Raw genomic sequence first — 13,258 nt, 5'->3', positions numbered from 1 at the left:
TTGTATCTAGGGTTTGGGGAACAGCGGACCTGGGTGGTCAAGATGTTCTGTACCTGCAGGCTGTTTGCCCAAAAGCTGTGATGTAAGCACAATTAGATGAACCCATCTAAAACCAGCACTTAGTTTATATAAAAAAAAAAGTGCAGGGGGTCAAAGTTTTTCTAAGGAGCCTGCCACGGCACTGCTAAATGGCGAGGTAGCGTAATACTAAGGCTGCCTAGGTTTAACTCCATCTCAAGCTTCTTTCTTCCTTCACCCTACCCTTCCAATTTATCTCACCCCTGCATGTTATTTGTATTCCCTGTTTTTCTCTTTGTGACTGCTTGCCTGCATTTCTTTTGGGTTCTTTCTTTCCTGACTTCCTCTCAGTGCCGTCTTAAGAATTTCTTGGTCGCCGGTGAGGCATATTTAAACTTTGAATGTTATTATACATTGAAACCCGCATAATGCCAAACAAACATTCAGAAACAGGATTCACACAAAAACAGTTGAAATAGGTTTTTCTAGGGCTCCCAAAAATCTTTAAGGTGCCACTGGGCAAAAAGAGGCAGACTCAGGGGTCGAGGTAGGTGGATGGGAGAGATGTTGAGGTATGGAAATAAACAGAGGTGAGCTAGCTAAAGAGAAAGTTACTTTCACAGGGAGCCCCTTGGATGGTGGGGGCCCTGGGAAGTTGCCCAATTTGCACAGGTCTTAATACATTGCTGCATCCACTGTTCCTCTGGGTCGAAGTCATATGATGAACAATGTGTCCAGATTCAAAAGTGAGTGCCAATGCCCACCACCTGCAACCATCACCACAAATTATGCACAGTACCTACAACACTGGGTGTCTTAGAGGTTGGGTACATAGAGGACAGGGAGAAATAGTAGCTTGAAGCTTGTAAGGATAGGTGCCGTAAAGAATTGTTGCTTTGTGGAGGGTGCGTGCATGATTTTTGATTCAATCAGGGATTGTCGTCTACGAGGGTCGATATATGCATGGTTTGGGCTCCAGACATTAGGCATATGAGCCATTTGATGGGCAGAGGTTTGGCACATTCAGGGATGAGAATTCCAGTAGTTATGCATGTGCACTGCCACAGGTCCTAGATGTACAATGCATACAGGCCACGGCGTACCATAGCTTTGCTCTATGTATTATTGAGGGTCCCAGACTTTTGATACACACAGAATGAGTGGCCCACAGTAGAGTGGGTGAACCAGGCTTGGCTTTGGATTGTCTGGTAGAAAGAACTTGTAAGAGCTGTGAATGACAACATGTCGAATGAAGTAGAGGATGGATGGAGTACATCAAAGATATACGTGACTGACTGAAGAGAATGAATGGAAGAGGACAGACTCTTCAAAGCAGCTCTTGATGTTCATCAAAATGCATTCGTTGATCAAAAAAGTATAGGAAGAGAACCAGAACACCAAGTCCATAAAGCAGCACTCATGGACAGCCAGATGCCCAAGCCACATCTGGCCCATACTGAGGTAAAGGCCTTCCTCCAGGACATGAGCACTTCCCACTGGAGTGGAATAAATGTCATCTTTAAGGCCTATATCTGCCAAGCCGACGTGCCAAACCCCAGGTCATGTGTGGTGAGCCTCATTTCAATTTCCCAGGTCCATCAGCCGCCCCCCCAACCCAAAGACACTCAACACTGCTTTACTCCAGAGGACATGCCTGGCCTGCCCAGAGAGTTTCCTCAGGGTTTTCCTGAAGAGGGGCACCTGCTCGGCCTCACCTGCATGTGTGGGAGCATCCTCATAGGTCCACGTTGAAGGGGCCTGCATCATGCCCATTCCTAGTGGTGGAGCGGGCAGCTCAGTTCCCCCTTTGTCCCTTGCACCACTCGCACTACGACAATCAGCAACAGTCGAAATCTCTATGTTAATGTGTCATTTTGTTGATAATGTTTTAAAACTGTACAAATATTAAAGTCCTTCAAGTGAAACGACTAGTCCGCATTATTTATTTCCACCGTTCCCATCACACCTTCCAGCCAAGGCTTGTATACGGTTGGTGGTTGTAGGCACCTACAAGCCCCACACCATTGGCTATGTATTTTCGCAAGCTCTAGGGGATATTCAATGTTTTGACCTCTTTGATCATGTTTGTACATACCACATAGGACACTTGGAGATATTGACTCCTTCCATCAACTGTACACCCTGCAGACACGCACGGATATGTATTCCTGTGTCTTGGATACCTAAAATGTTGATTGATTGGCACAGTATAAGGGGCGCACACTGATAATTGGCCCACTGATTTCATGTGTATTCTCTACAGGGGCGCTCTCTGAGGAACAATATTTTGATGTCATCTTTGCATCCACCAGAGGGGATTCAGCGCGTTCCTTTGATCTTCTCTGTACATCCAACTGAAGGTATGCAGGGATGTGCAGTCCTTTTTATCCTGTATATTACCAACAGAGAGTATTCTGGGATGTGTTGCCCTTTGATCTCCCGTGCAGACCACAAAAGTGTGATCAGGGATGGGCTGGTTTCTGGTCCTAGTCTGGTGCACAGTGATCAGTGGGACACGCACTATATTCAAGGTTAGCTGCCACAATAAGCATTGATAGTGCTTTCACATTTCTCATTATGTCGGGATCATTAAGGAAACTCAAAACCAGAATAGGGGCAGGAGTCAGAATTGCACTTACCATCTATAGTGAGATAATCACAAATGAATGAATGAAATGAATGAAATGAAATGAAATGAAATTAGATTTGTAAAGCGCATGGCTGCCCGCAAGCGTGCCAGCGTTATAGAACAAAGAATACCAAAGACAGTGTCAGCGGCTAGGGGTCTAGGGGGAACAGGAAGGTTTTGAGGAGCTTTCGGAACTTCGGATGGCTCGGCTCCATCCGAATTCTGAGTGGGAGAGCATTCCACAAGGTCGCCGAGTTCACTGAGAAGCGGCGACCCCCAGTCCGCATCCGCCTGACTCTCTGAACGATAGCCAGATTGGCATGATTGGAGCGGAGCGATCTGGTGGCCTTGTATGGGCGAACAAAGTGCTCTAAGATAGGGGGCCCTTCCCCTGTAAGGACTTATGAGCAATGCTTAGGGCTTTCAATTTGACCCTTTCACGAATTGGTAGCCAGTGAAGGGCTTTGAGTGCTGGTCTATCTGAAGATCTGCGTGAAGTGCCAGTCAGTAGTCTAGCTGCCGAGTTCTGAACTCGTTGGAGAATGTTGATTGTAGATTCAGGGGCTGCCAGGAGGAGAGCGTTGCTATAATCCAGTCTAGATAAAATTAGACCCTGGATAAGTAGCCTCCTTGAAATTTCTGGCAGTAGAGGAAGTATTTTTCGAGGAAGTATTTCAGATTTTCGGTGTCTGAGTGATTTCTTGCTACATCAAATCAAAAAGGGGGATAAAGAAGGAACAATGATCCATTCAGCTTCCTTACTTGTAACCAAATATCAAATGGGAATGGATTACTTGACCCGAGTAACCACGGTTTGCAAAGTTTGTGTAGTATACCGATAAAAAACCCTCATTCACGTACAGAAGTCGGAAAGGCGGTATATCTTGATTCTCCGCCCTGCTTTTAAAGACGTGAAGGCATCATCATTGGGTTAGTTTTGTATGCTTCCTCCATCCGGAGGTGAACCACTGGTTATTCGGGTAATGATCAAAGAAAAGTGGGAGTGTTGTAGTGAGGTGAATATCAAAAAGAGACGTTAAAATCCCGTATATCCAGACTTGTATGTTTAATCAGTCTAGGTTCGAGAGGTTTAAAAACGGTGTCATGAGTGGGAAGACTTGTTATAGGTCTAACGCACTGAGCCCTTGTGGGCTACCCATGTGGGTCAATTGGGCTTTCTTTAGGACCTAAAAATTAAGAAAGTGGAGGCCGTATTTTGTTATGGTGTCTATGAATCTGGGTGTATTGACCTGATTCTCACGTGGTCAGATAGTACCCGTTTTGATAAAGCAGGAAACAAGAAACAAAACAAAAAGTGGGAATGTCATACTGCGCATTCTCCAAAAGGTGTGCTGTCTTTTCAGAAGAAATAAATAAACAAACAAAACAAAGTAAATAGAAAATGGCAATTCTTTCTCTCAAACATGTTCAATTTGCATAGGCAAAATATCCCTCATATTTTCAAGAGGTGCTCAGTCTAGGTCTGAGTGACTTTAAAATGGCAATTCTTATCTTGTATTTTCTCCAGAATCCAGTAATGTCATACTGAGTGTATTGGCGATCTGGCAAACAATTTTTCCATGACAAACAGAGTCAGCACAGTTTTGTGGTGACCCTACAAGGGGTTCTCGCCTGTATAGAGTGTGTCGCATATGTAGAAATAGCCGGGGATTGCCCGCATACGCGGTGCACAAGTGCATGCAAGAGTCTCTTAAGGAGAGAGAAACTGAGTAGTCAGTCTCTGTTCAGTGCCAAAATAGACCGGGATGTGTTAAAACTCAGTGTGACCGCCAGAGCAGCAGCGTTCCCACATGTATATATTCATTATTGATCAGTGCACTATTCGTTTATTTCTACATTGCTTACGGGTTTTATTAGACATTGTGTTGGTATTTCATGTGCTTCGGTTTGATCAATGGCTCTATGTGAATTTGCCAATTATGTATGTGTTTTTTATAAATGCGCGCTTGCTTTTTTAATGTTTATTTGATTGTGATGCGAATATTGGTACAATCTAAGTAATCGTGATACTGTAGGTATTGTAACATCTTCTGTACCACGTATTTTAGTGTCTGCCGCTTATTCTTATCAAACACATATGTTTTATTTTCAGATTGTGCTGACTCTTCTGCTGACGGCCTGGATGTATTCGGCTTCAGGGTTGTGATGTTTTATGCAACCGGGAGTAGAGCTTGAAGAAAGACTATGGGTGACTCTATCATGTTGGTTAGAGAGTTAGTTAGACAGTTCAATTATAGGATTATTTCAATAAAAAATATTAAAAAGGGAAAGGTGTTATTTATATTCAGTTGGGTGATTTTTCAGTCTCTCTCATCTATTGCAATGGATGGGATTCTAATGTTAGCCATGGACTGTTGTCATTGAGGCCTTTTATATTTGTCTTGAGGCGGTGAACCCATCTCTGTTCCCTTTCAAAAAGTATATTTTCTGCATTATGATTTTTTGTTGCCAGGGTTTCCAAAATTATCCATTTTAAGTCATTGGTAGTGTGTTTCACTTCTATGTAGTGGTTGCTCAATGTTGTCGTACTCCTTTTGCAGTTGACATTACTCTTATGTTCGCATATTCTTGGTTTTGCTTTTCGACATGTCATCCCTATGTAACGTAGGGCACAGGGACAAGTGATCATATAGATCACGTGTGTTGTGTTACAGTTTGTGTGGTGTCTAATCGTCCATTTTAGGTTTGGCAAGAGTTGAATGGTTTTTGTTGTAGTTGTCAGGCAGCAAACAGAGCAAGAACCAAATGGGTAACGTCCCACCACTGGGGAGTTAATCCATAACCTTGGGGTGGGTTCATCTCGTATTTGTGGTGGCGGTCTGGTGTGTACCAGGATGTCTTTTAGGTTCCTAGTTCTCTTGTTTGCAAATCTGGGTTTGGGTCAGTTCAAGGATCATGAGGTCAGGATCCGCCAATTCTTATTCGCAATTTTCTTACACATGTTACTACATCCTTTTCTGGTTCCTTTTGTATAGTTTTCAAAAGGCTCTCTCTTGGTTTGTTTCTAGCCCTCTTCTGGCATCTGTTGATGGTTTTGTCAGGGTAATCGTGTTTCTTCAGTTTGTCACATAGATCCTTTGCTTGGCTCTTGTAGTCTTGAATGTTACTACAGTTATGTCTGAGACGTAGAAACTGACTGTAAGGGAGGTTTTCCCTGAGTGGTCCCGGGTGGAAACATTTTGAAGAGCGTAAGCTGTTCTTTGATATTGGTTTGAAATAAGTTTTCGTTTGGATTTTGTCATTCTCTATATAGATAGTTATGCCCAGGAAGTCCAATTTTTTGTTATCTGCTGTGTACGCTCACCCTGCTTACATTATACCTGGCGCAGGTATAATGTGGCGCAGGAGTTTACAAAGTGACGCATCTACCTAGATGCATCACTTTGTAAATATGACGCACCATAGTGCATTTTTTACGCCACTGGTGCATCACAAAAAGGGATGCACCAGCGGCGCAAAAGTGACGCAAGGGCTCAAAAATAAGCCCCATTTTTTTAGGCTTGCCATGTTGTTCAGGTCAAGCTACCAAAGGTGAGCAACAGTTACTCAGTGTTAAAACCCAGAAAATCTCTGCCTTGTGGTTTGTTACTTAATTCAATATCCAAAAGCAAACAGGGGTCCACAACTCAGAAAGGATGTGGGTTTAAAGATCCCAAAAAGCTACTTTCAAAATCAACATTACAGTGTCTAGTTACATGAGCCACATGACATATGGCAGCCGATGAACTATGAGGATGCAGTTCAAAAATCGCCAGTTACAGCTCCAACTGGTAAAATCATGGTCCAAAAAAGGGTCTATGGGAGTTAGAAAGAATGTTGCACCAAAGGTGGGTCATCTGATGCTTCTAAATTTGGAGCCTGGTTTAGCCTTTGATGGATGGAGCAGCATCCATGGAGATGGCGGAAAACATCACCCCTGCCATGGTGAGGGCATTTAATTTTATCTGTCAAATTTAGAGATGATCAACAGCCCAGTGGTCATCTCTGTTCATTGAAAAGAAGCACCATCATGGCAGTTCCTTTGATTATACTAAATGTCTGATGGAAATTACTCCATTGATTTTGACAGCTGTCCACCAAAGGTTTAAAAAGTTTTCGTTTTTCAGGAAAGAATTAGCAAAGTGGGTTTTTGTTTCAGAAACACAAACAACTAATGACCTCCACATCCTGGGAGTATTCATACAGGGTTTGGGGTTGTTACTGTTTTCCCTGTCCATCACCACCTGATTATTCCTGGCAGTGACAAAAACAGATATAAAGACATTACACCAGTCACCTTAAATAGAGCAGGCGCTGTTGTGTCCTTCTTCTGACAACGGATATTCCGCCAGACCAGCAGAGGAAGTATTCCATCGATGGGGTCAACGGGGGAATCGTCTACAGAAAATTGAAGATCCACCCATCTCAAAAGGAGGCAGGCAGACTGAGGGTTTCTGTTGCATTTGCGTTGGAGTACCCTATCCGCCAAACTCTAAATTGGGCTCTTAGAGTTTATATTGCTTAAAAAGCAGTCCTGGACACTAGCAACTTCGGAAGTGGAAATTAGTGTTAGGGTTATACTGAAGTATCTCTGGGACAGTACATTATAGTCAGATGGTTCACACTGTCCCACAAACTGGGTGAGATATCTCTGCCAGCAAAGAAGCCCATAAAATGAAGGTGAGATTAAAAAGACTTCAATAAAGTCAATTGGGGTCAAGAGACATTGCAGGCTCTCCTCAAGCCATGATCCTTCCATGGGCCAAGAACGTTCTGGAGTAGTTGCTTCTTGGCTGGTCACGACCAGCTGTATTCAGATGGTAATGACTCTCGGGTAAGCTCAGTTACTTGAATCAATCACCCTCAGAACAGATACTGACATCCAGGTTTTGCTCTTTGTCCTTAAGTTTCAGGCAAGTCCTGTATTCTCCAGGTTAGTACTGCACCAATCTTCCCCAAAGAATGAAGCAACATGACCTAAAACTAGTTTTGGTTCAAAGGAACTGGACTTGAAGGGCCAGTTCTTGTTCACTTTAGGGGGCAATGACAGCAAACCAGGCCAGTCAACTGGTGTTCCATGGTCAATCAATTACTTTAGGCAACTAAAGAAGGGCACCTCTACCCAGACCTTTTCTACAAGAAATGGGTGAAGAAGGCACCAATTGTTTAAATGAATATTTACTGAATGGGATAAATTATATGCTTTCTTAGTGGACCAAGGTAACTTGACAAAAGCCTTCAGCATTGGAAAAGGACAAAGGAGATGCCACAGCTGGCTACAGGGAAGGGTAGTTAAGGACTGATAGATTGCCTTCCAGTGGGCCACTATATTCAGAACTGGAGGTACAAATGCCAAAGCACCGAAATTGGCTTTGGTCAGTCCTTTTGTTCTAAGGCAGAGTAAAGACCTAGGGCTAGATGTAGGTAATTTTATTTTACCACTTCTTAAATACCGAATTTTACCGATTCGGTATTTAAGAAGTGGTAAAATAGAGGGGGGGGGGGTGTAGGTATTACAGAATCGGTAAATACCAAAACGTTAAGATTCGGTATTTAGCGATTCTGTAAATACCGATTCGGTAATGCCCATTGATTCCTATGGGCATTGAAGCCCATAGGAATCAATGGGCATTACCGAATCGGTATTTACCGATTCGGTAAATACCGATTCCAGCAAGGGTGCAAGGGCATGTCTGTCTGTCACATGGCATAGGTGTGCATGCACATATGTGCATGCACACCTGGATTCGGTATTTTACCACCCAATTGGATTGGGTGGTAAAATATCGAATCTGAAAGGCCTTTGGGACTCAGAAGAGTCCCACCTACATCTGGAAGTTACCGAATCCAATTCAGTAAATTTACCGATTCGGTAAATTTACCGAATCGGTAAAATTGGCCCCCTACATCCCAAAAACCCATTTACCGGTCGGTAACAGGTGAAATCGGCCGTTACTGGCCGGTAAATGGCCACCTACATCGGGCCCCTAGTATGGTATTGAGGTGCATTACTCAGTCTTCCCTATTAGGCAGCAGTACTTGCCAGGGTGTGCTACCTTTAGGCTGTCACATGCACAAGGCAACCAGAAGGAAACCTACTCAGTGCATTCCAATACCCATGTCCTTAACTAACACACTACTTGTTCAGCTCAGTGACTCCCAATTATGAAATAAACAAAACATGCACACAATATACATAACACGCCTAACCCCAGGAAGAAATGAAAGAAACCAGGTAGTGTAGCTAACAGATTTTACACGGTGATGGCCAATACACTTTCAGCTGACTGTGTCTGGGGCTAAGAAAAAATCAATATTTGAAAGAAATAAACAATCTTTGCTCCACTGGAAGAATTGCAATGCACTGGGAGGGCTACTGAGTCTAGATTCACTTGAAACTCAGAGATGAAGGCCACTGCTGAGTGCCAATCCTGTTTTGAGTGATGCAGCATGGAGATTGTTTTGCATTAAATGATTCCTGGGGACAATGGTGCACACCAGAGGAGGAGGGACATTGCAGTAGCATGCTGTTTTTTGCAAAGTTAGTAAAACACTGGTATTTGAATGTTATACTTCAAACAATCTTGGCACCCAGTTCCTGTTGTGCTCCACCGAAAAACAAAACACATGTGTTATGAAATATGTGAAAGAAATAAATAGTTCTCAAGCTTGTAGGAGAGTAGGGCCTGCTTCCTATGGTTACCCCCACTGGGTGAAAATCCCAAACTGCTCAGGTGGTCCATTTCCCTACAGGGGATTGACTATACAGTGGAACATAGACCTGGGAGTAACCATGCCAATGCAGATGGACTTTTCGGATATTTCCACTTAGAACATGAAGACTCAACTGCTAGCACCTCCCCAGACAGGCTTTAGTGTTTTGGGGCAGGGAGGGTTGCATTCAGTGAATGCTTTTCAAACACTGCCTGGGGCACACAATGTGCTCCATGCATTTCCAAGTTCAAACCTGTTGCTGGGGCACTCAGCCCCAGCTCTGGCGCGAAACTGGACAAAGGGGAAGGGGTGTAACCACCCCCTCCCCAGGTCCACCCATAGGAGGGACCTTAGAGTTAGTCCAACCCCTAAACTTGCTAAAAGTATAGAACCCCAGTCCCTAGAACTTTATATTACCCTGAACAAAACTCTGCAACATATATCTTGGACCTTCGACATTCCATATCGACTGGAAGATGGAAGAAATCTCCCTTGTGGTCAAGGAGTGACCACCCTGTCCAAACAGGAACCAACAGCATCTTTGCCGGTCTGCATTTTCGAGGCTCCCGCAGGATCCCGAAGAATCTGCAACACAGGACATGGACTTCCAGACATCACTGACGCTGACCTGCGCTCCCAGCAAAGCTGAGACCTGTGGTCGTACACGAGACGTGGGACCGGAACTCCTGGACATCCTGCATTTTTGCTACTGCACCTACTTCCAGAGGAATCCCGAAGTTGTGTATTGAGGTATTTGAAGCACCTGCCCCGAGCACCTTTTGCACCAAAACTCAGAGGCCCACACTTCACTAGTGTCCCGTGGGCCCGCTTTGTACATTTCAGCTTGATGCGTCTTCGCAGTTCCTAGTCCATTGGTTAATGAGCCCCCACGAAGACCAATCTTCACTTTCTTCAGCTTTCCTGGTTGATCCAGGCTTGCTCCAACTCTTCTCCAAAGGAGGAGTTCCTCAGACCTTGCTGGTCTGCACCGAAGCCCATCTAAACATCCTGCGTGGATTGCTTTGGCCAAGGCTTGTTGGGTCTAATCTGGATACCGACACCGCAGTCAACTAGATGCTTCGTCGTCCGCGTATAGGAGAGCAAGGATCTTAACTTCTCCTACACGCGGAACGTCTCCGTCCACTGCTTACAGGTAGCTACCCAGACCATTGATATAAATTGTAAAAAGCAGGGGGGCCAGTATGCAACCCTGCCTGACCCCTCGCATGGAGTTAAAACGGGACGTGCACCTTCCCTCTTTGGTGACCCGCACGACTGCAAATAGCTCTTGATGGAGTGAAGCCATAAACCTGACCAGTGCCTCATTGATCCCGATCCTCAGAAGGATATCCCACAACTTAGACCTGTTCACCAAGTCGAAGGCCAAGGAGAGGTCCATAAACGCAAGGTATAGTGACCCATCCTTGGCCACCTTATACTTCGAGATCAACAGATGTAAGTTGGAGCACTGCTCTATTGTTCCTCTCTTCTCTCTGAATCCGTATTGGATGTCAGCCAAACCCCCACAACTCTCCAGACTGTCCCTTAACCTGCCCAGAAGGACTCTGCCTAGGATATTTCCCATATTTTGGACTCGTGTTTTGTGTTCCATAAAGAGAAGAAATAAATAAACTACATTTCCCAGCAATGTCGCTGGACTTCTGTAGTCCTAGAGGTCGTGTTTCCCATAGTCTGCATTGTGTTTGCAGTTTAAAAAGAAAAACTACAATTCCCAGGTACATTGCGGGTTTTTGTAGTTCTATAGGTCATGAGCTCATCGAGGTCACATGACACGTGGATGATCAAAATGGCTCCACACCAGTGCACCGACGCCCCCCCAGATTGCACAGAGGGACGTCTGGTGTACCGACAGGGAGGTAAGAAGCCAACCAATTGTAATAACATAAACACGCATTGATCGGGCTGAGTATAGTAATCTTACTCTATGCGCTAAATTCTTGCAATTCTTCCTGTCTTTTGCTAGTAATACAAATGTTTTCTCAGGAAATGGCAAAGGTTGTCTAGGGCGACATGTGTTTTTTATGAAGGAAGTGACCGGCAATAATAGCGCAGTCACGCTCCATGCTGCATGGTACACGCTTTGAAAGTAATTATAAAAACGCGGCAAGGTCCATTTGGTGCGCAATGCCAAGCTAGTGGGAAACATTTAAACCCGTTGAAACATCGAGCGGTATTGCTAGTTTGGCGCATATAACTAACCCAAACTACATGTTTCCGGCGGGATACGCGATATATCTAGAAATAGTCTGTTGTGCCTGACAGCCCATCTCAAGCGCCGTTAACTTCTTTTGGACAGTAAGCTGCTCACATTTTTTGGCGCGCTATGTAAACAATGCTGTCTACGGTGAGAGCGTAAACGCGACCACTGCGGAATGTATCAAAAATCTTTTTGGATACTAAGCAATGAAGTCCACACGTTAGTACTATACTAATGAAAGTCTGCCGTTTCCGGCTAGGAACGTGACAAATTAAACTTGCATGGTTTAAAGTTGAAAGTGTCACTGACTATGACAGATTTTCTAGTGCATCCCATAACAGTTTGTTGCTTTATACATCTAGGCATATTCAATTTGAGCAATTAAGGGCACGTATGCTTGGTCAATAAGGTCCCTCAAGTGCTGCCCCTAATGCATACAAGCTTTTCATTTGATAAGTCAATGATCCAGCGGAGACATTACAGAAATATATGTTAACAAAGAATTGAGTGAAAGTGTAACATGTGGCCCAACACAGCGTACTCAGGTGTTATTCTGTGTTTTTACTAGAGCGGTGCTCCTCTTACCTGAGCAGCGGCCAGGTGGGGTGATGCTATTCCTCCTACCAAATTGAGGTAAGATGGCTAGAAACTCTGTAGTAAATATATGGTGACATCGCAACCAATCTTGTAAAGAATTGTGTTTAGTAAATCAGACTAGGCATTTAATATGTGGCTAATCGATTGATTATTGCCTTCTTACGGTTCTACTTTGTTTTTCATTTGTGTGTATTTTTGTTCACCAATAATAGTGGAGAAGATTGAACGAAGTTGGAAAATATACAGGTGATATTTTTCCTTTATTTCTCACACAGTAGCCAATAAAATCTAGGTCCTGATGAAAGCAGTGACACACCAAGTCACATTTGCTGAAACATGTTGACCATACTGAACAACAGATATTATGTTAAATCTGTTAGCTTTTTCACATTTTAATATTGGGAGTTCTGAGGGAACTGATTAAAATTGTTTGCATCCACTCAATAGCTACCCAATTTTAACATCACTAATTTTCACATATTTAATTTGGCACTGTATTTCAGTAACCCACATTAACACTCTGACATCCCTACCAGCGAAATTTTTGAAGTTAATCTATCACTACCACACTGATAGATATACTGCATTCTCTCCTGGGTAAGGAGAGCCCAAATGATGTAGGGCGGAATCAGGCGGGAACTGATGGGCACTTTTTTCCAAGAAGGAAATTTGAGTGCAGAACGACACATAGTCACGTCACTTTAGCTATCACATAGTATTGTGTTTTGTTGCTTACAAAGTAGTTACGTAATTTCTCTTTGACTCCCAGGTACTATTTCTAGTTTTTCAAGTCTTACTACTGGCTTCTGCAGTTCCCTTTCCTCACGATCCACTCTTGCCCTTATCATGAACTGTTTTTTAACAATGTCTACATCCTGTTTCCTGATGCCAGAAGAGTCTGTGAAGAGTTCTGAGCGGCCCAATTCCGTAAAGGACTTCTTCAGATAGGCCAACCATGGCACTCTACTACGATGATCCAAAGACATGACATCATTCATTATCCTGTGATTAAGAATTAGTTCTTTATTGAGCCATGTCTTTAGCCAATAGATTAAAGGCGCTCAGTTTATCCTATCACAAAC

This window comes from Lissotriton vulgaris, chromosome 10, assembly GCF_964263255.1.
Source record: "Lissotriton vulgaris chromosome 10, aLisVul1.2, whole genome shotgun sequence".
In the NCBI taxonomy this organism is placed as follows: Eukaryota; Metazoa; Chordata; class Amphibia; order Caudata; family Salamandridae; genus Lissotriton; species Lissotriton vulgaris.
The sequence above is the reverse complement of the archived record's forward strand: the minus strand, read 5'-3'. Positions refer to the sequence as shown.